The 23846-nt window shown below is 36.3% G+C and overlaps 1 pseudogene; it reads right to left on the bottom strand.

The window, feature by feature from the left end:
- Positions 1-129: 129 nt before the first annotated feature.
- Positions 130-22129, bottom strand: LOC120133044 (annotated as a pseudogene).
- Positions 22130-23846: the final 1717 nt, after the last annotated feature.

Raw genomic sequence — 23846 nt, 5'->3', positions numbered from 1 at the left:
GTATCGACTCATTGGATCTTACAAACCAGAAAATAATCAATAGTTACTTGCAATTTACAGCCAAATATCACACTGAACCTCATAAAAATCGGTCTTGTTAGATTTTCTGGTGAAATGGTTGTGACCTTGCTAAAGAAATTTCGGGATATCCATCGGAATATCATTGGCATTAGGGTTACCTAGGCTTTCAGACATACTTCTCTGGGTTTGACCGGCACCAAATGTGAACCCATGCGGAGGAACGTCTAAAGGTGGTCGGGCGAAAATAGAAGAAGCACCGAGATTACTAAAAGCCAGAATAGGTATAGGAACTTGAACTGGATCGTTTGAGGGGCCAAAGTTGAAGGACGGGGCTCTAGCTGGAGGGAATGTATGCAGTGCATGTTATGTTTGGCTTGAAAGTTGGCAAAGTTGACATCTTTGGTTGATGGTTAATTTATTGGAAAAATTATCTTGGTTGGTGGTCAACTTATTGGAAAATTCATCTTTGGTAGGTGGCCAATTTTGCATATGAGAATTTCATATTTGGTCCATAAAATATTATGTTATTTATAAGTTTAGTCCTTAAAACTCGACTATAAATAGGCCTAAGTATTTCATTAGAAATCATCACAAAACAAGTTCTCTCTTCCTCTTGTTTTCTTCATTATCTCACTTTGGAAATTCTAAATAATTCTATTTGATATAATATTTGTTGATAGTGAAGTTATCATCCGGTCTGGTGTCCGAGAAGTAGACGATATTCTCGTCGAACCTCGTAAATTTGGTGTGTTCTCTCCTTTATTTTTTTATATTTGGTTTTTACATTGTGTTTCAATATTCAATAGTTTGACGGGTTTATTCGCTGTGCAACCTTTGGTGGTTTTGATCTTGACATTTTAGGTCAATTTTGAAACTACGTTCGTGTGGGAAATAACATAGTTTCCCCAACAATTGGTATCAGAGCTTCGGTTGAGGTTATGCTTGTGTTGAAAAGATACAGTTCGTGCTATTGAATATTGTTTGTTAGAATTAAAATGCTAAATACAGATCAGTTGAGACATTAAGCTCTTCATCTGGACCGGTGAGAAGGATGATGTCAAATGCAAATTTTTCAGTGGAGTTGTTCGATGGATCCGTTCATTTTGGCATGTGGCAAGGCGAGGTGTTAGACGCTTTATTCCAACAAGGTCCAGACATCGCCATTGAGGAAGAAAAACCTGAATATATAGAGGAGAAAGAATGGGGAATAATTAATCATTTGACGTGCAACACGATTCGATCTTGTCTTTCTAGGGAGCAGAAGTATGGCTACAAGAACGAGACTTCTGCAAGTAAGATGTGGAAAGTATTGGAGGAAAAATTCCTAAACAAAAGCTCTCAGAATCGTCTCCACATGAATAAAAGATTGTTCAGATTTGATTATCAACCAGATACCAGTATGAATGAACACATCACTGCTTTCAATGAACTAGTGGCAAACTTATTGGGCATAGATGAAACCTTCAAAGATGAAGATTTATCTTTGATGTTGTTATCATCTCTTCCAGATGAATTTGAGCACCTTGAGACAACGTTACTTAATGGTAAGAAATATTACCCTTAAAGATGTAACTGTTGCTTTGTATAGTTATGAACTTAGAAAGAAAACCAAAAAGGAGAGCAAGCGCGAAGCAGTGGAGGTCATGGTGGCAAGAGGTCGCTCAAAAAGTCAAAAGCCAAAGTGGAGAGGGAAATCAAAGTCAAAGTCCAGACTGAAAAAGATGAATGTGTCTTTTGTCATGAGAAAGGCCATTGAAAGAAAGATTGTCCGAAGCTGAAGAATAAAGGAAAAACTGCTCCAGATGCATGTGTTGCAGAGCATGATGCAAATGACTCTGACATATATTGGTTGCTTCATCAACAACATTCCATTCAGATGAGTGGATATTAGATTCGGGTTGTACCTATTATATGTCCCCTACTCGGGAGTGGTTCTCCGATTTAGTATAACTAAAATGCAGGAGTTGTTTATATGGGCAATGACAATGCCTGTAAAACTGTTGGGATAGATTCAATTTGATTGAAGAATCAAGATGGATCAACCAGAGTTCTGACTGATGTCCGATACGTGTTCAGTGTGAAGAAAAATCTCATCTCGTTGGGAGCCTTGGAATCCAAAGGCTCAGTAGTCACTATGAGAGATGGAGTTTTAAAAGTCACATCTGGTGCACTTGTGATGATGAAGGACATCAGGAAAAATAATTTGTATTACTACCAAGGTAGTACAATTATTGGAGCAGTTGCAGCAGCTTTCGGATGTGATGATTTGGACACAACCCAGTTATGGCATATGCGGTTGGGACATGCTGGAGAGAAATCCTTGCAAATTCTGGAAAAGAAAAGATTGTTGAAAGGTGCAAATGCTTGCAAATTGAACTTTTGTGAGCATTGTGTTCTGGGAAAGCATAAGAGAGTGAAGTTTGGCACCACTATACATAATACAAAAGGTATTGTAGATTATATTCACTCAGATGTATGGGGTCCTTTAAAGACACCGTCTTTGGGAGGAAACCATTATTTTATAACTTTTGTATATGACTTTTCCAGAAGAGTTTGGGTGTATCCGATGAAGTCTAAAGATGAAGTGCTTCGAATTTTCCTTAAATGGAAAAATATGATCGAGAACCAGATTGGTAGAAATATCAAACGTCTTAGAACGGATAATAAAGAGGAATATAAAAGTGACATATTCTTTGACGTTTACCATGAGTATGGTATTGTTCGACACTTCACTATTAGGAATACACCACAACATAATGGGGGTGGCAGAGCGTATGAATTGAACACTATTGGAGAAAGTTCGATGTATTTTGTCTAATGCTGGGTTAAGTAAGACATTTTGGGCTGAGGCTGTGACATATGCTGGCCATCTCATCAATCGTCTGCCATCATCAGTGATAGGAGGAAAAACATCATTGGAGGTATGATCTGGAAAACCTGCTACTGATTATGATTCCTTACATGTATTTGGATTCACTGCTTATTATCATGTGAAGGAATCCAAACTTGATTCAAGAGCAAAGAATGCTCTCTTTATGGGAATCACCCATGGAGTGAAGGGATTCCGCCTTTGGTGTTTAGACACCAAGAAGATAATTTGTAGCAGAGATGTTACCTTTGATGAATATACCCTAGCAAAGAAAGTAATAAATGAAGTTGTCCAGACAAGTAATACTCCGCAGCAGGTGGAGCATACTCCAAAACAGGTGGAGTTTCAACAGACGATGATCCTAGAAGTTGATGCAGCTTATTCTTCAACTCTAATAGAAGAATCAGAAGATTAAGAGGTTCAAACCCAAGAAACATTGGAGGCACTAGAACCACTTGCAGTTACAAGGCCAAGGAGTGAAATTCGTAGACCTGCTCGATTTGTTGATATGGTGGCCTATGCTCTTCCAGTTGTTAATGATGATATTCCTATCACTTACCAAGAAGCAATACAAAGCTTTGAAAGTGATAAGTGGAAAATTTTCATAGATGAAGAAATGCAATCTCTCCAAAAGAACAACACTTGGAAACTGGTACAATTACCAAAAGGTAAAAGAGCAATTGAATGCAAGTAGATATTTGCAAAGAAAGATGGGGCTCAAAAGGAGGGAATTAACTACAATAAGTATTTTCCCCTCTTTTGAAGCATTCCACCATTAGAATATTGTTGGCCTTGGTAGCATAGTTGAATTTGGAGCTAGCTCAACTTGATGTAAAGACAACTTTCTTGCACGGTGATTTAGAAGAGGAGATCTATATGACTCGGCCACAAGGATACAAAGATGGTGGTTGTGAGAAATGGGTTTGTAAGCTGAACAAATCGCTATATGGATTGAAACAATCTCCGAGGCAGTGGTACAAGCGATTTGATAGCTTTATGAGGAGACAAAAGTACACTAGAAGCAAATATGATCATTGTGTGTATTAGCAAAAGCTCAAATATGGATATTTCATTTATCTTCTCTTGTACGTTAATGATATGTTGATCGCTTCGAAGAGTCAAAAGGAGATAGAAAAATTAAAGGCTCAGTTGAATCATAAGTTTGAGATGAAAGATCTAGGTGAGGCCAAGAAGATTTTTGGTATGGAGATAAGCAGAGATAGACAGAGAGGGAAACTTTGTTTAACTTAGAAGCAGTATCTGAGAAAGATATTACAATGTTTTGGCATGAATGAAACTACCAAACATGTAAGTATCCCACTAGTTTCTCATTTGAAACTTAGTTCTCAGTTATCTCCTAAAACTAACGAAGAACGAGAGTATATGGAAAAAGTTCCATATGCTAATGCAGTTGGGAGCTTAATGTATGCAATGGTGTGTACGCGTCCTGACATTTCACAAGCAGTTGGAGTTGTGAGTAGGTACATGAATGATCCTGGAAAAAAGACATTGTCAAGCTTTGAAATGGTTTCTACGGTATCTCCAACAAACAGTGGATGTTGGTTTAGTTTTTGAATAGGATGAAGCACTTGGTCAGTGTGTGGTTGGATATGTTGATTCCGACTATGTTGGTGATTTGGATAAGCGTCGATCAACTACTGGGTATTTGTTTACTCTTGCTAAAGCCCCAGTAAGTTGGAAGTCTACTTTGCAATCTACGGTGGCTTTGTCTACTATAAAGGTATAATACATGGCAGTTTCAGAGGCTGTGAAGGAAGCAATTTGGCTTAACGGGTTGATGGAAGACTTGAGAGTTGTTCAAAGTCATATTAGTCTCTATTGTGCCAGTCAGAGCGCTATTCACCTAGCGAAAAACCAAGTCTACCATTCAAGGACTAAGCATATCAACGTGAGGTATCACTTTGTGCGGGAGATCTTTGAAGAAGAAAATATTATACTTCAGAAAATTGCAACCGCAGAAAATCCTGCAGATATGATGACCAATGTGGTAACAGTAATCAAGTTCAATCATTGTTTGAACTTGATTAACATCCTGAAAGTATGAACACCTTCGGGTGTGTGGCACTTGTGAGTGCAATTAGAGGCATTACATTAAAATAACTTCATCAAATTTGGGGAGTTGAAGAAGTTGAGTAGGCTTGGTAATTTCAAGCCAAGGTGGAGATTTGTTATGTTTGGCTTGAAAGTTGGCAAAGTTGACATCTTTGGTTGGTGGCCAACTTATTGGAAAAATCATCTTGGTTAGTGGCCAACTTATTGGAAATTAATCTTTGGTAGGTGGTCAACTTTGCACATGGGAATTTCATCTTTGGTCCCTAAAATATTAGGTTATTTATAAGTTTAGTCCTTAAAACTCAACTATAAATAGGCCTAAGTATTTCATTAGAAATCATCCCAAAACAAGTTCTCTCTTCCTCTTGTTTTCTTTATTCTCTCACTTTGGGAATTCTAAAAAATTTCATTTGTTGTAATATTTGTTGATAGTGAAGTTATTTTCCGGTGTGGTACCCGAGGAGTATACGATATTCTCGTTGAACCTCGTAAATTTAGTGTGTTCTCTCCTTTATTTTTTTATATTCGGTTTTTACATTGTGTTTCAATATTCAATAGTTTGACGGGTTTATCCGCTGTGCAACCTTTGGTGGTTTTGATCTTGACATTTTAGGTCAATTTTGAAACTAGGTTCGTGTGGGAAATAAACCGGTTTCCCCAACAGTGCAGGATTCGGATCAAAGAGCTTTTGCTCAAAATCTTGCAATTGTTGGTACACAGCTGCAAACCACATAAAAACAACAATATGTTCAAGGTTGTACAAAATATAAACATCACAACTACAAGTCTATAATCCTTAAACTCATTTTCGATCATACGAAAGAGAAATTACTTTTGGAAACAAATTTACTTAACACGTGCACGTCATACATATAGCCTATTCATGAATGAAGCCATTCTGCTCAATTCCCTCAGGTGGAAGGAAAAGTTGATTTTTCAGTTAAATACTACGAAACATTATCCACCCATCCCATGTAATCTATCAAATACCAATCAGAAATCGGACACAGGTTGATAGTTTCAGCAGCATTATACTTTTCCCGCTTCCACATTGATATTGCATGACATCCATTTTCCTCTTGCAAATAATATCAAGTGGCACTCCTATATTCTTTTCAATTAAGCTAATGACATCCAATTAACTAAAATAATAACGTATTAGTTAATATAAGTCGATGCTGGTAAATACCTTAACTCCACAGAAGATCTCCGCTCTTTCACCCACTGATAACTTTGCTGAAGCCGCTATCCTCTAGACTTCATCAAGTAAGCTATTACAATAGCTGGAGACCTGTCAGAAAGAATCTAATCATCCTCACAAACGGTTTCGTTAGTTTAAATTGGTATGCATGCACGTATATCCCGTCTCAAGAAGTAAAATATCAAACTTCTAATTATTCCTTTTTGAAAAGAAAAAAATAACAGAAAAGTGTGTACAAACACATGCAAAGCAGTTTATATTTTGTGTACAAAATAACAAAGTGAAATACCCACTTTCAGCTTCAAAATTTTTCGTGGTATGAAATAAGATTAAAAAAAGAGGAACACAATATACTCGTGTTTTTCTTAGTGCCTATTTCTTGGATAAGGGGGAACGAAGGAGCAGTAAAATCAACCTATTTTTTCCGGACATGCAATGCACAAGGACTCGAGCCTCACATTGCTCTGCAAATTCAGAAACAAATCACAGGTCAAAATATGCCAATGAGAATACAAAACTATGCAACATGACTATTGACAGTGTCTGAACTACTTTAGTGCAACCAACAAACATTAATTAACAAAATATACTCTCCACAGCCATTTCACTAGGGTAACAAAGGCATCATGATTTAAGCAGAGCAAACCATAAGAAAATACCAAGTTGAGAAAAGTTTTTTGAGATCTAAACTCAATTATCTTAGCAACGTTTACAAATTTTGAACATGTAGAGCGCTGAGGGAAGCACGTGTATTTGACAGCAGAACACTCATAGTTGATAATGTGAAAATCAATAAAACTAAGAAGCCTCTCAATATGTAACATAAAAGGAGAAAATATTACTTAAGAAATGCTTCTCATGACATTAAAAAAGGGTGTGAATGTTATTGAGTTCTGCTCAAACTAACATGGTGAATTTTGCACAAGTGAAAAAAAAAACCTACGAACGAAAGAGAAAATACCAAAACCGTGCACAAAAGAGGAGGTATCAAAGTCAAGTTTCTGAAACAGACTCAAAATGAAAGACAAAGGTTAACTCACCTAAAAATTGTATTGCATCGTCAAATCGTAAAATTTTGTCATCTTACAGGCAGTGATAGACAAATGAATTCATAAGATTTTGACAAGCAGGTACAGTCTGCAAAGAGATAATGTTGAAAACATAAGGATATTCCATATAAGCAATCTACAAATTTTTAAACTTGGCAGCCTTCAATTGCATCACTGATAGCTGTTAAAAAGTAACCTGATTCGATTGATTGATTCATAGAAATTTTACACTAGTTCTTATAGACCTAATAAGCCTAAGTTAGGAAACTCTAAACTAGAAAAGAGATTGATTCTAAGAATATTTGACCTAGAATAAATCCTTCAAAATTAGGGATTACAATCACTTACATATTTACATAATATCCTAGTTAATACAACCATTAATCTTTATTTAGAAAATTGGAATCTGACACTCCCCCTCAAGCTGGAAAGTGGATATCATCCATTCTCAGTTTGTTCACTAACTTCTGAAAAATCTTTCCAGACAATCCTTTGGTAAGTATATATGCCAATAGACCATCAGTGGACACATAAGGAGTACAAATTAGGCCACTGTCAAGTTTCTCCTTTATAAAATATCTATCAACTTCAATGTGCTTTATACAGTCATGACGAACTGGATTGTGGGCAATATTGATAGTTGACTTATTATCACAATACATTTTCATTAGACCTTCCCACTTGATTTTTAAATCTTTCAAAAATTATTTTTAGTCATAACAACTCAAAAATTCCAAGTGTCATTGCCCTACATTCAATTTCTACATTGGATCTAGCCACAACATTTTGTTTCTTATTTCTCCAAGTCACAAGGTTGCCCCCTAGGAAAGTATGATAGCCCGAGGTTGATCTTCCATCAACTTTAGACCCTGCATAATCTGCATTAGTGTAGGCCTCAAGACCTAGCTTCTCCCCTTTCTTAAATAAGTTTCCCTTGCCTGGTGTGCCCTTTAAGTACTGTAGATCTGGTACACAACCCTAAAATGTGACTCTTTAAGGTTTTGCATGAATTGGCTTACTACACCAACTGCATAGGAAATATCCGACCTAATATGTGACAAGATAAGAGCTATCCCACTAGCCTCCGATAGGAACTCTTATCAACATCTTCCTCTTCTAATGCATCTCCAAGTATATGGTTGACCTCTATAGGAGTCTCTGCTAGTTTGCATTCTAGCTTGCATGTTTCTGTCAACAATGTATTTTTGTTGAGATATGAAGATTCTTTCTCAAGAATGTGCTACCTCGATACCTAGGAAGTATTTCAACTTACCCAGTTCTTTGACTTCAAATTCCTTTATTAGGCATTTCTTCAAATCTTCATTCCTTCCAAATCATCTCTTGTCACAATAATGTAATCCACATAGACTAACAAGGCTGTCATCCCCCCTAAATACGAGTGTTTTACAAATAGAGTATGATCACCTTGGCTCTGTTTATACCCCAACTTGAGCATTGTCTTGGTAAACCTTCCAAACCATGCTCTCGGGGACTGTTTCAGTCCATATAAATCCTTATTTAGCTTGCATACCACTTGTCCAGTATTTCAACTAAACCCTGGTGGGACTTCCATGTATACTTACTCCTTAATCTCACCATGTAAAAAGGCATTTTTGATGTCAAATTGGTGTAATTTCCATCCTCGATTAGCAGTTAGGGACAACAAAACTCTTAGAATGTTCATCTTTACAACAAGAGCAAATGTTTCAACATACTCTACATTTGAGTGTACCCTTTAGGTACTAGTCTTGCTTTGTACCTCTCCAAAGAACCATCAGATATGTACTTCACCGTGAACCTCCATCGACATCCCATTGGTTTCTTTTATTTTTGCAGCTCCATCAAGTCCCATGTCTTATTTTTCTCAAGTGTTTTTGTTTCAACTTTTATGGCACTTTTTCCAATTCTCATCATTTAAAGCCTCGGATACGAGTAACAGTTAGGAAAACCTCCCTAATATTGTTTAGGAACATTTTTCTGGAACAAGAGAGCTCCTGTAATAGCTAAAATATGCCCATTTTTTCTTTCAGCTACATTGTTTTGTTGGGGTGTACTAATGCACAATAATTCATGTATGATGTCCTTTTTTGGAAGTATGGTGAGATAAATTGATTGAAATAATCTTTGACATTTTCTAACTGAAACCTCTTAATTTCAACACCAAATTGGGTCTTGATCATATTGTAAAAATTTCGAAAGGTAGAGGTTACATCAGATTTTTGTTTTAGAAGGAATATCCAAGATACACGTTACAATCATTAATAAAGAATACAAACCACCGAGCCCCAAAAATATTAAGAATAGAGGATGGTCCCCATACATCACTATAAATAAGAGTAAAAGGAGATAAAGTTCTTTTATTGCTTGCTGAGAAAGAAGTACATTTATGTTTTGCAAGTTCACAAATATCACAATGAAATTTTTAACTTTTAACTCTTTGAACAACAAAGGAAACATGATTTTAAGGACTCTAAAGGACGGATGGCCAATACGAATGTGATGGAGCCAAATTTTCTCTTTATTGGTTTTAACAAATTCAGAGAGGAAAGCTAATGGCGAGGAGTTCAGAATACTAACTTGTCCATTGGATTCTTAGAAATAGTATAGCCTATTTATTTCCTTAGCATGTCCAATCATCGTGCTCGTACCTTATTCCTGAAAAACACATTGAGTGGGGTAAAAGACCACATTGTAGTTAGAATCTTTGGTAATTTTCTGGATAGATAGAAGATTAGTAAACAACTTTGTAACATAGAAGACTTTTTTAAGAGTAAGGGTTTCACTTACAACATCTCCCTGACCAGCCACTGTAATAACTGAACTATCAGCAACATTAATTAGTTTATTACTAGGACAAGGTGTATATGAGATTAAGTTTTATGAGTATTGGGTCATATGGTATGTGGCTCCTGAGTCAATGATCCAAGAAATTTTATTGGGTATATCCAAGACTTTAGAAGTTTGAGAAGAGGATATACCTGAAAAAGCTAAACTGCAAGTACCTGTTGAAGACGGTTTTTCTAGTGATCCCAACAGGCTTTTTAGCTTCTCAATCTCCTCTCTATTTAACTCAACAGGTGATTCTTGAGAATCGTTCTCCTCAATCTGCCGTTCCACTGTGTATGTCTTCCCTTGCCCTTTCGGTTGCCCATTTTTGGCTGAAAATATATATTTGTTGTTTGTGGCATTCTATGGAGTTTCCAGCATTACTCCTTGGTATGGCGAGGTTTTTTGTAATATGTGCACCAAAAAGGGTCTTTGTTGAGTGGCCTTGTGAATTCAGTTTGTCTACTATCTTCACTGGTTGGTTGTTCCAGGCCCCCAAACCTTTTTTCATGTACAACCTTTGTAACCAAGGTTAACCCTTCCATTCTCAATCATAATTTTTCTTCTTTCTTCCTCAACCCAAACAATTGTTATTGTCTCATTTAGTGATGGTAGGTCCTTATTTCCAAATATTTGAACCCTTACTGTATCAAACTCAATATTTAGTCCCACAAGAAAATCATAAATCCAAACCTTTTAAAAAGTGTTGCATCTTCACTACATCTCATCTGGATACACTAGTAATAGTCCATTTCTTGCCATATGCCTTGTAATATGTTGAATATTCAGTGATCAAACGATTTTCTTTCTTGGTAGATGAAATCTTAGTATTGATTTCATAGATTTGTACAACATCTTGGGCCTTTGAATATGTTTGCTTCACTATTTCCCATATCTCTTTGGATGTGTTAAGGAACATACAAGTGTCATTGATTTCGGGCACCATAAAATTCTACAGTTAAGACATCACCAACGAATCCTACTCATCACAAGCCTCGAATTTAGGATCTCCTTCTTCAAGTCCATTTCAAAGTAGATGACTCAATTTTTCTCTCCCCTTTAAGAATGTTCAAACCAGTTGAGACCACTTCAGGTAGCTCTGTGTAACATCCTAAGTAACGGGTTAGTGACTAAATTGTAAAAATTCAGAATTTGGTGATTAAAGTAGAATAAAATAATGGTTAGTAAATATGAAATTAATTTAAGGACAAAATGGTCATTTGCAAGGAAAAATAATAATTAAAAAAATGTTATGGGGTTATATTATAACCCATGTGGGGCATTAGTAGGAAACAAATGTTTCCAGAATCCTCTCATCTCCTCTTCCTTCTTTCTTATCTTCACTCTTCTCTTCTTCCAAACGTGAAGACCAAGTTTAAGGTAAGAATCTGAACCTTGGTAGTTTCTTTGATTTTTAGATTGGAAATGGAAGTTTGGATGTTATATATGCTAAAGGAATGCTTATATGACATTAAGATAACAAGATAAGTGTTTTAGGTATAGATTTGGAAAATGATTTTTTTAGATAAAATTTTGATATGGATGAGTTTTTGAAGTTTGAATAAGATTTTTGACTTGTCAATAAGTTAATTAAGAAGTATGAGGTAATAGAATTGAAATTAAAACAAGTTAGAATTTGAGTAAGATTCTTCAATTCTATATGGATGATTAGTTTTTTTTAGTTTTAGAGGTATTGAATGGATAATAATTAGTTTAAGTAAGTGTATGAAAGCTAAGAGTATTAAAGGGAGTGAAATAGGTATGTTTGAGCTGAAATGAGATGATTTTCGAGCTCAAAATAGGATTTCTGGGCTAGGGGAATCGGTACCCATTCAAGGGGAATCGATACCCCCTCAACGAATATGAATTTCCAGAATGCTAGAGGGGAATCGATACCCCCAGGGGGGGAACCGATTCCCCCATGTATAAAAAAAAGAAAAGAAAGAAAGACTAAACTATTAATTCCTTAAATTGGTAAGCTATTAAAGATTAATTTCAAGACATAGACATCTGATGATCATCTTGAAAATTATGTTTATGTAGATACCGAGCCTACACGAGTTCAGGAATAATCTACAAGTAGGATCGATCGAAGAGAAGGCAAAGAAATATAGGTGAGTGCATATGCATAGCATAATTATAGAAATATACTCAATTCTAGACTTGTGATAAGTCTAGATTTTATATCTTGGCACATGAGCATATTCTGTATTATGAGACATGACATGAATTCATATAAAATGCATTATATGACATGAATATGCAAGAAAAGTTATGAGCTATGTGAAAAGGTAAGAATTTACATGTCTACACGATATAGACTACGTGAAATGTAAAAGCCCATGTTATGTAGATGAGAACTATAGGTATAGTTGGCATGCCAAGGGTAGAGGGTCTACGCGGTCCTTCGGGACAAAATTCTACGCGGTCCTTCGGGATATATATATATTCTTTGGAACATGTGTGAAGTCTGGTGAGACACATATGTGATCCCTAGCATATGTATATGATTCTTAAGGAATTCTATGTGGTCCTTATGGACATTATTATATGGCACTACGGTGCAATTCTACGCGGCACTTCGGTGCATTTATACGAGCTGTGGTGACAGCATAGTGCACAACCTCACATTACTCAGATACCTTAGGTTCTCAATATGATATCATGGGCCAAGAAACTTATTAATACAAATTCATGAATGTTAAAGTCATACGCTTACATGTATGGATATTGATGATGTAGACTACATTGATTAAGTACATGTTTGCATCTCATTTCATATGATTATGACATTTTCATTACATTGCCTTGTTATTATTATTACATTGCCTCACTAAGTCGATGACTTAGCGTGTGAGTGTTTCACACGTAATATCCGAGAAAGTAGACGAGACAGGTGAAGCAGCTTGACAGCATTACTCCTGCAACCACCAGATCAGAAGCAACTTAATCAGTAGGTCATTTTGTTATGTAAATGGCAGATGGCATGTAATTAAAGGGTTAAGTTGTGTATGCTCTGAATATTTTGGTAAACTTATATTACAATATGTATATTATCGTATTTTCTTAATATAAGTTCAAATATTTTGCTATTATTTGTTAAGAGTTGTGTTTTAAAGTCAATGTAGTATCTCTGACTCATATCTGGGTCGGGTACGGGTTGGGGGTGTTACATTTAATGGTATCAGAGCTATGGTTTAGCCGATTCTAGGCATGAACCAGAGTCTATAGAGTCTTTAAATGGAATACATGCCAACAAATAGTGAGAACTTCTGATCTGGTATAGTATGAGTATATTGTTTTGCTAATAGAACAATGTGCTTATTCTTATTAGATGTCCGGACATAATAGCTCCCGAAGTGAAGTGGGAGAAGATAGGCATGCTGAAAGCAGTAATTCACCTGCCCTGGCCATGCAAGGTGAAGAACAGGCATCTCAAGGAGTGCCTGTGTAAGATCAAGATACGTTCTTCAGAACGTTAGACGCTATTCTGACGCGTCTTCAACCTTCTGCTCCAATAACTCAAAGAATAAATGTAGCAAAAGAGTTGAGAGGTTTAGGAGCTCCCGAATTTAAGGGAGAAGCTGAGGAAGGTCCAGTGTCAGCGGATCTTTGGTTGAATGATTTGAAAATCATGTTAGATGGTCTCCACTGTTCCGAAGTGGAGAAATTAGATGGAGCTGTGTCTTTATTGAGGGGTCAGGCGAGGATATGGTGGACGAACGTCACCATTAGGATGTCAACCGACCAGTTGACTTGGTCTTTATTTTTAGAAGAATTTAAAAACAAGTATATTGGAGATCAGTTTATCCGACAAATGAAGCATGAGTTTATGAATTTGAAGCAGATGAGCCACTCTGTATATGAGTACGAATGTGAGTTTAATAAGCTGAGCAGGTTTGTAGCTGAGCTTGTGCCTACTGAAAAAGATGCTTGCGAATGGTTCGTAGAGGGCTTGCGCCCTAGACTTAAAGAATTGTTGATAGTATTAAACTTGTCCTCGTTCCAGGAGGTGATTAATCGTGCAAAAGCTCTTGAAAGGGCTCAGAATGAAAGATTTGGGGACTCAAGAGTTCAGACATCAAAGAGGACGACTACTTCTTCTAGCTCAGTACCATCAAAAATGGGAAGAGACTCGGGATTTCGATCACAAGCTAGATCAGAATCAGTTGCATCGTCTGCTAAGGGAGCAAGTCAGGCAAGACCTAGACAGACGCAGTCAGTGGAATCTGGTGCTGGGAGATCTACTCCGAGTCAAGGGAGACAGTGTCAGCACTGTGGGAAAAACCATTATGGGGCTTGTCGTATGGCTGCTGGGACTTGTTTTCGATGCGGAGACGCCGGACATTTTATCCGGGATTGTCCATTGATTGTTGGTGAGCCTGCACCATCTGGAAGAGTTGGTTCTTCCTCACAAAGAGGACGAGGAAGAGGCATAGGAAGGAACCCGTCTGAATTCTCTGCTCAACCTGAAGTTTGATCCACTGCTCGGGTATACAATCTAAAGACAAGTGAAGACAGTGATGACCCTGATATTATAGCAGGTACTTTTCAGTTGTATGATAAATTAGTATTGGTGCTGATTGATCCGGGTTCTAATTATTCTTATATTACAAGTAAGTTAGTAAAGGAGTTGAGGATTCCTATAGAAGCTACGAGTAATGTGATGATAGTAACTAATCCGTTAGGGCATAGTACTCAGGTGGACAAAGTCTGTAAGGGGTGTCCCATAAAGGTTCAGGGAATTGAATTCCCTGCTAATCTGATGGAATTACCTTTTGACGAGTTTGAAGTGATTCTGGGAATGGATTGGTTGTTTCATTATTATGGGAATATCGACTGTAGATTGAAAAAGGTAACCCTGAAGAGTCCAGAAGGAATAGAAGTTAATGTGATCAGTGAAATGTGTAATCCTTTAGCAAATGTAATATCAGTGATGTCTGCCAAGAAATTATTGCTACAAGGATGTCAGGGTTTTCTTGCAAATGTGATTGATTCAAGAGCTCAAGAGAAAAGGTTAGAGGAGATTCCAATAGTTCGAGAGTTCCCTGATGTTTTTCCTGCTGAATTGCCAGGATTACCTCCGGATAGAGAGGTAGAATTTCAAATTGAAGTAATGCCAGGAACCGCTCCAATTGCAATTGCACCTTATCGGATGGCTCCGAAAGAATTGCAATAGTTAAAGAATCAATTGCAAGATTTGTTAGAAAAAGGATTTATTCGACCAAGTGTGTCACCTTGGGGAGCTCCGGTATTATTTGTTAAAAGGAAGGATGGATCAATGCGTCTTTGCATTGATTATCGATAGCTCAATAAGGTGACAATCAAGAATAAGTATCCCCTTCCACGTATTGACGATTTGTTTGATCAATTAAAAGGAGCTTCGGTATTCTCGAAGATTGACTTACGTTCCGGTTATCACCAATTGAAGATTCAGGAAAAAGACATTCCGAAGACAGCTTTCAGAACGAGATATGGTCATTATGAATTCATTGTAATGCCATTTGGAGTAACGAATGCACCTGCCGCTTTCATGGATCTTATGAACAGGATTTTTCAGCCCTACTTGGACCAGTTTGTTGTTGTCTTTATTGATGACATACTGGTGTACTCGAAATCCCATGAAGAGCATAGCATATATCTGAGGATCGTCTTGCAAATTTTAAGAGATAAAAAGTTGTATGCCAAATTGTCCAAATGTGAGTTATGGTTAAAGGAAGTAATTTTCCTGGGGCATGCGATCTCGGCAGTTGGGATTAGAGTAGACCCTCAGAAGGTTAAAGCTATAATGGATTGGGAAGTTCCTAAGAATGTGTCTGAAGTTTGGAGTTTTCTTGGACTGGCCGGTTACTATCGAAGATTCGTTAAGAATTTTTCGATGATTGTGTTGCCTCTAACAAAGTTAATGAGAAAGAACGTACCATTTGTTTGGACTTCGGAATGTCAAGAAAGTTTCGAAGCTTTAAAGAGAATTCTGATGGAAACTCCGATATTGGTTCAACCGGAATCTGGCAAGAATTTTGTAATATACAGTGACGTATCCCATAACGGGTTGGGGTGTGTATTAATGCAAGAAGGAAAGGTGGTAGCGTATGCATCGAGACAGTTGAAACCACATGAAAGGAATTACCCCACTCATGATTTAGAAATGGTTGTTGTAGTATTCGCTCTCAGGATTTGGCGTCATTATCTTTATGGGGAACGTTGTTACTTATATACGGATCATAAGAGCCTGAAGTACTTGATGACTCAAAAAGATTTGAATTTGAGGCAACGTAGATGGGTAGAGTTCTTAAAGGATTATGATGTGATAATTGACTATCATCCCGGAAAGGCTAATGTGGTAGCAGATGCTTTGAGTAGAAAGACGTTTGCAGCTTTACGAGCTATGGATGCAAGATTATCTTTAACGGGAGACGGTGGTCTTTGTGCAGAATTAACCCTTAAACCAGCATGGTTGGAACGAATAGGAGAATTGCAAAGTAAAGATGAAGTGTGTTTGAAAAGAATTGAACAAGTAAAGAACAAAGAGATTAAAAACTTTGAGATTAAGTCAGATGGAAATCTATATTGTAAAGGAAGAATTGTTATACCCGACAATGACGACTTGAAGAAAGAAATATTAACAGAGGCTCATTGCAGTCCGTTAACGATGCACCTGGGTGGAACCAAGATGTATATGGATTTGAAGAATCGATTTTGGTGGTCAGGGATGAAACGAAGCATCACCGATTTTGGGTCTAAGTGTTTGATATGTCAACAAGTCAAAGCCGAGCATCAAGTTCCATCAGGATTATTGCAACCGCTTTTCATTCCTCAATGGAAATGGGAAAATGTTACGATGGATTTTGTTTCGGGGTTACCCTTGACTCCGAACAAAAGAGAATCAATCTGGGTAATTGTTGATCGATTAACTAAGTCAGCGCATTTCCTTCCGGTTAGAACGGATTTCTCTATGGAAAAGTATGTAGAGCTGTATATTAGAGAAGTTATTAGATTGCATGGAGTACCTGTTTCCATAGTCTCTGATCGAGACCCTCGATTCACTTCTAGATTCTGGAAATCTTTGCATGGAGCGTTGGGGACTCGTTTAAACTTTAGTACGGCTTTTCATCCTCAGACTGATGGGCAATCAGAGAGAACTATTCAGATATTGGAAGATATGTTGAGAGCATGCGTAATGGAATTTAAAGGATCATGGGAAAAGTATTTACCGCTGGCAGAGTTCGCTTACAACAATAGCTATCAGTCGAGTATTAAAATGGCTCCCTATGAAGCTCTTTACGGAATGAAATGTCGTACGCCTTTGAACTGGTACGAGCTCAAAGATAAAGAAGTGCTTGGTCCTGAGTTGATTCAGGAAGTAGAAGAAAAGGTCCAAATAATTCAGAGTAATCTCAAAGCTGCAGCAGACAGACAGAAATCATATGCAGATCTAAAAAGGAAAGAAATTGAATTTCAAGTTGGAGATAAAGTGTTTTTAAAAGTGTCTCCATGGAAGAGGTGTTGAGATTGGTCGAAAAGGAAATTAAGTCCTCGGTTTATTGGACCGTATGAGATTGTAAAAAGGGTGGGACCCGTAGCATACCAATTGACGTTACCACCAGAAATGGAAAAGATTCACAATGTATTCCATGTCTCAATGCTTCAAAGATATCGATCGGATCCCTCCCATATCGTAAATCCAGAAGAGATCGAGGTATAACCGGATATGAGTTATGAGGAAGAACCGATTCAAATTTTAGCTCATGAGGTTAAGCAATTGAGGAACAAGACTATTCCTTTGGTCAAAGTGTTGTGGAGAAATCACAAAGTAGAAGAAGCAACGTGGGAGCGTGAAGAAGATATGCGACATCAATACCCTCATTTGTTCGTGCAATGAAAATTCGAGGATGAATTTTCTTAAGGGGGAGAGATTTGTAACATCCTAAGTAACGGGTTAGTGACTAAATTGTAAAAATTCAGAATTTGGTGATTAAAGTAGAATAAAATAATGGTTAGTAAATATGAAATTAATTTAAGGACAAAATGGTCATTTGCAAGGAAAAATAATAATTAAAAAAATGTTATGGGGTTATATTATAACCCATGTGGGGCATTAGTAGGAAACAAATTTTTCCAGAATCCTCTCATCTCTTCTTCCTTCTTTCTTATCTTCACTATTCTCTTCTTCCAAACGTGAAGACCAAGTTTAAGGTAAGAATCTGAACCTTGGTAGTTTCTTTGATTTTTAGATTGGAAATGGAAGTTTGGATGTTATATAAGCTAAATGAATGCTTATATGACATTAAGACAACAAGATAAGTGTTTTAGGTATAGATTTGGAAAATGAGTTTTTAGATGAAATTTTGATATGGATGAGTTTTTGAAGTTTGAATAAGATTTTTGACTTTTCAATAAGTTAATTAAGAAGTATGAGGTAATAGAATTGAAATTAGAACAAGTTGGAATTTGAGTAAGATTCTTCAATTCTATATGGATGATTAGTTTTTTTAGTTTTAGAGGTATTGAATGGATAATAATTAGTTTAAGTAAGTGTATGAAAGCTAAGAGTATTAAAGGGAGTGAAATAGGTATGTTTGAGCTGAAATGAGATGATTTTCGAGCTCAAAATAGGATTTCTGGGCTAGGGGAATCGGTACACATTCAAGGGGAATCGATACCCCCTCAACGAATATGAATTTCCAGAATGCTAGAGGGGAATCGATACCCCCAGGGGGGAACCGATTCCCCCATGTATAAAAAAAAGAAAGAAAGAAAGACTAAACTATTAATTCCTTAAATTGGTAAGCTATTAAAGATTAATTTCAAGACATAGACATCTGATGATCATCTTGAAATTTATGTTTATGTAGATACCGAGCCTACACGAGTTCGGGAACAATCTACAAGTAGGATCGATCATATGCATAGCATAATTATAGAAATATACTCAATTCTAGACTTGTGATAAGTCTAGATTTTATATCTTGGCACATGAGCATATTCTGTATTATGAGACATGACATTAATTCATATAAAATGCATTATATGACATGATATGCAAGAAAAGTTATGAGCTATGTGAAAAGGTAAGAATTTACATGTCTACATGATATAGACTACGTGAAATGTAAAAGCCCATGTTATGTAGATGAGAACTATAGGTATAGTTGGCATGCCAAGGGTAGAGGGTCTACGCGGTCCTTCGGGACAAAATTCTACGCGGTCCTTCGGGATATATATATATTCTTTGGAACATGTGTGAAGTCTGGTGAGACACATATGTGATCCCTAGCATATGTATATGATTCTTAAGGAATTCTATGTGGTCCTTATGGACATTATTATATGGCACTACGGTGCAATTCTACGCGGCACTTCGGTGCATTTATACGAGCTGTGGTGACAGCATAGTGCACAACCTCACATTACTCAGATACCTTAGGTTCTCAATATGATATCATGGGCCAAGAAACTTATTAATACAAATTCATGAATGTTAAAGTCATACGCTTACAGGTATGGATATTGATGATGTAGACTACATTGATTAAGTACATGTTTGCATCTCATTTCATATGATTATGACATTTTCATTACATTGCCTTGTTATTATTATTACATTGCCTCACTAAGTCGATGACTTAGCGTGTGAGTGTTTCACACGTAGGATCCGAGAAAGTAGACGAGACAGGTGAAGCAGTTTGACAGCATTACTCCTGCAACCACCAGATCAGAAGCAACTTAATCAGTAGGTCATTTTGTTATATAAATGGCAGATGGCATGTAATTAAAGGGTTAAGTTGTGTATGCTCTGAATATTTTGGTAAACTTATATTACAATATGTATATTATCGTATTTTCTTAATATAAGTTCAAATATTTTGCTATTATTTGTTAAGAGTTGTGTTTTAAAGTCAATGTAGTATCTCTGACTCATATCCGGGTCGGGTACGGGTTGGGGGTGTTACACTCTGCCATTTAGTTTATGGGATGCCTGGATATTTTGCAAATCACTTACTGAATTTGAGTGATTTCCTCCATTACTCGAGACTTCTGAGGTAGGCTCAGTGTTGTTGGTTTCAATACATCTGACCATGTCCTTTTTGAACAAATTCTATTGGTTCGAAGGAACTTGGGAGAGAAACGACTACCAACAAAACCAAGTGAAAAAATCTCCCAAAATCTAGCTAAAAAACTCTGATACCATGTCAAAAAGTGACCTAATTCGATTGATTGATTCATAGAAATTTTACACTGGTTCTTATAGACCTAATAGACCTAAGTTAGGAAACTCTAAACAAGGAAATAAACTGATTCTAGGAATATTTGACTTAGAATAAATCCCTCAAAGTTAGAGATTACAATCACTACCATATTTACAGAATATCGTAGTTAATACAACCAATATTCCTTATTTAGGAAACTAGAATCTAACAACAGCGATTGGATGACATAACCTATTTGTTTGTTTAGTTTAAAAGTATGATTCACAACATGAAAAACAATAAATCTATAGTCACCAAAGTTGATCACGGTTTCTCCTCAATACTGCTATAGTATCAATTAAATTAGGTCCAAAACATAATCATCTTACCATTCTTTGATGATAAGAAGTTCTTAATTTTTGACTCATTTAAATAAAGTTATGTTTTGTGCCCTTAGAAAATAAAAACAAAATCCTCCAACTTCCAAAATGTGTAACTCTTGCTATAGCCTATAGGCTTTTCACTAGCAGCTGTGTTCTGCCACAATGCATCCATTACTCTCTAATTATGATAAACTAGGTCGAATACTGTGAAATGTTAATTATGTAAATAATTTACCCCTTTATCTTTGAATTGTCCACCATTATATGCCTATATACCCAAGAAATGGCTATAACACTATCCTAACAAAAATTCTCAAATAAACACTATGGATTTGTTTGGCTGGGTGGAAAAGTGGAAGGATGGAGTGGAAAAGTGGAAAGAAAATAAATCTTGAATGTGCTTGATATGAAAGAAAATGAGAGGGACAATCATTTTCCTAAAAATAAATCATTCCAATTTGGCAAGAAAATATGATAGAAAATGGGATAGGGATATGAGTGAGTTCAAAATATGTATTTTTCAAAGCTTAATTTTCTTTCCTCTCATCTTTCAATTCTACCAAGCAATGAAGGAAAGAAAATTATATTTTCATTCAATTTTACCATCATTTCTGCCAAGCACACCAATGGAAAGAAAAAAATATTTTTAAATCTTTCAAATTTTCTACCCTTCAATTTTCAATCATTCCAATTTTCTTTCCACCCTACTAAGAAAAGCCTATGAAAATCATACAACTTCACTTACATATCTGATCAGGTTCTCCTTGTAAAACTCAAAACTGAAAAAGAAAACAATCGCTCTTTGGACTATTAGACCACCGAATCTTACTATTATTCTACTTCTAACTTCACAATTGCACCTGCACATGCACATCCTGTTCCAGTCTTGCCTCGAGCCAAAATCATACATTTGGTTAAACTTCTTCCCTATTTTCAAACTCGACAACAAAAATATATGTTCAACTCATCCACAAGTTTAGCCAAAAATATCAATAAGACTTCTACAAGAAAAAACTGAGAGGAATTTTCCAGATCAATAAAGCTACAAGAAATTCCTCAAATAAAGAATTAGTTCAATACATTCCAAATAATTAGAAAGAGGAAATCACATCAAAGTTCAAACAGCAGAATAGAAACCTTAACATATGCAAAACAAAAATCTTCTCTTTCTGATTCCAATCAGTAAACAATCATAAATAAACTTTTCCTCAAATTCTTTGCATCATCAAATCTATAAACCCAACATCAAAAGTAAAAACAATAAGTTGACATCAATACAATGAAAATAAGAGGAAAGGGGGCTTACGTTAAGGACACGATTAATTCCTTGAGTCTTGAGAAGCTCAGAGTGAGAGGCGTTATCATAGCTACCCAAATAGAGAAAGCCAGGCAAGATCACCGATGGGAAAGTGTTGAGTTGAAGCGATGTTCTGTCAGAAGAAAACGGGTGGTCGGTGTGCACAAATCCCACAAACTTTGCCTTCCTCGTACTTGTGATAGTGGCCACATACCGTTTATGGGTCCCAAGCATGTTGTTTTAATTTAAGTGTTTTTGATTTTGCATGTTTTTATTAGAAGACGCAGCTTGCATGTTGCCTTTGACGATAATAATGTAATAAATGTTTGTTCTACATTTGTCCCCTGCCCAATCGATTCTACCTGAATTCTCAGGTTAAGTTCTGTTCTTCCAATGTCAGTCGAAGAATCTCAAAATCAACTCATCTCATACAAACGTGCGTGACAGTGATATGTTGCCAACTTGATTTCAATCCATATAAATATTATAAAAATGGTAAATTACATATTTAGTTACAAAACTATTACTTTGGTTTTATTTTATTCATTAAATTATTTTTTTCAAAACCATCAGTAATTTTACATTTTAATCACTCACCGACCGTCTTTAAAAAAATAAAATTGTTAATGTGACATATTTTATTTTTTTCAATCATGACATTACATTATCTTATGATAAAACGTTAGCATCACCATTAATAGTTTTCTACAAAATAAGTTTAATATTTTGCTGTGGAAATGTCATTAGTAACTCGTGACACCATATGATTGGGAGATAAATTTATTGAAATAATGCAAAATTATGATCAAAATGATAGAATGGGTAAGTAATGAAGACTAATTGTGTAATTATACCAATTTTGTTAACATCCACATCACTTCCTCGGTGAAATGTTAATGATAGATGTCTTGATTGACAACAATTATATAATTAGATGGTATGATTGATAAAATTGAAAGATTGGTGGTCAAAATGAAAAGAGCAATAATTAAGTGGCCATTGGTATGATTTACCAAGAACTCGTATAATACTAATAAATTGATTTCATTACTTCTTCATTCAATCATTTCAATCCTAAATCAAATTAGTTTACTTTTATCAATTTGGTCCACACCTTGTTTCTTCATTCACTCATCTTCCTCATGTTAAGATCAGATCCCATTTTGACTTAAAAAATATAAATCATATTAATGTTTTTCTTTCGAAATTTGGCTCATTTCGGTGGGGCTTTCTGGGCCTCTATCTATGTCCTGTATTTCTCTTTGTTTGATTTCTTCAACAGAGCTTTTTCACAATGAACCAGTTCTGTAACCGATTGAAAGGGCTGCCAAGCTATTCTCCGAGGCTGCTGTTGTGAATAAGCTCATAGATGTGATTTACAATAGAGTTGGGTACACGGATTGACTGAGAGATGGTCGGTCGCTCCTCTAGAATTTTATTGATAATATGTTTTTGTCACTTAAAGTTGTATAAAATCAGGGGCGGACCTCCATGGTGCCCGGGGTATCTCGGGCAATCCCCTCATCCAGGGGCGGACCTCCATGGTGCCAGGGGTATCCAAACAACCCCTCCACAAGTGTCACCCCTAATACAAGTGTCACCCCTCAAAAAGTGCCACCCCTAGGGCTCTTGCAATCCCTGAATTTTTGTCCTGTGTCCGTCTCTATATAAAATTGTGGCCTCTAAAATTTTAAAAGTTAACCACTGACATAAAATTTTGTATCCATTAGTGGTTACGTATACATTTGTCTCCGGATTGAATCCAAAAACATATCACGATTCATGTCCTTTAAAAGACACAGGGTTTGCCATTGTTAAGTCTGCTTTGGAAGCCATGGACTTTGAGTTGCATTCTGGAACTCATCCTAGCCTCGGAGTTGTTGATCATATATGTTTTCACCTCTTGGCACATACTTTCTTGGAGCAGGCAGCTTTGA

The sequence above is a fragment of the Hibiscus syriacus genome, unplaced genomic scaffold, assembly GCF_006381635.1.
Source record: "Hibiscus syriacus cultivar Baekdansim isolate YM2019G1 unplaced genomic scaffold, ASM638163v2 tig00001732_pilon, whole genome shotgun sequence".
NCBI lineage: Eukaryota > Viridiplantae > Streptophyta > Magnoliopsida > Malvales > Malvaceae > Hibiscus > Hibiscus syriacus.
Note: the sequence above shows the minus strand (reverse complement) of the source record. Positions and strands in the feature narration are given on the sequence as shown.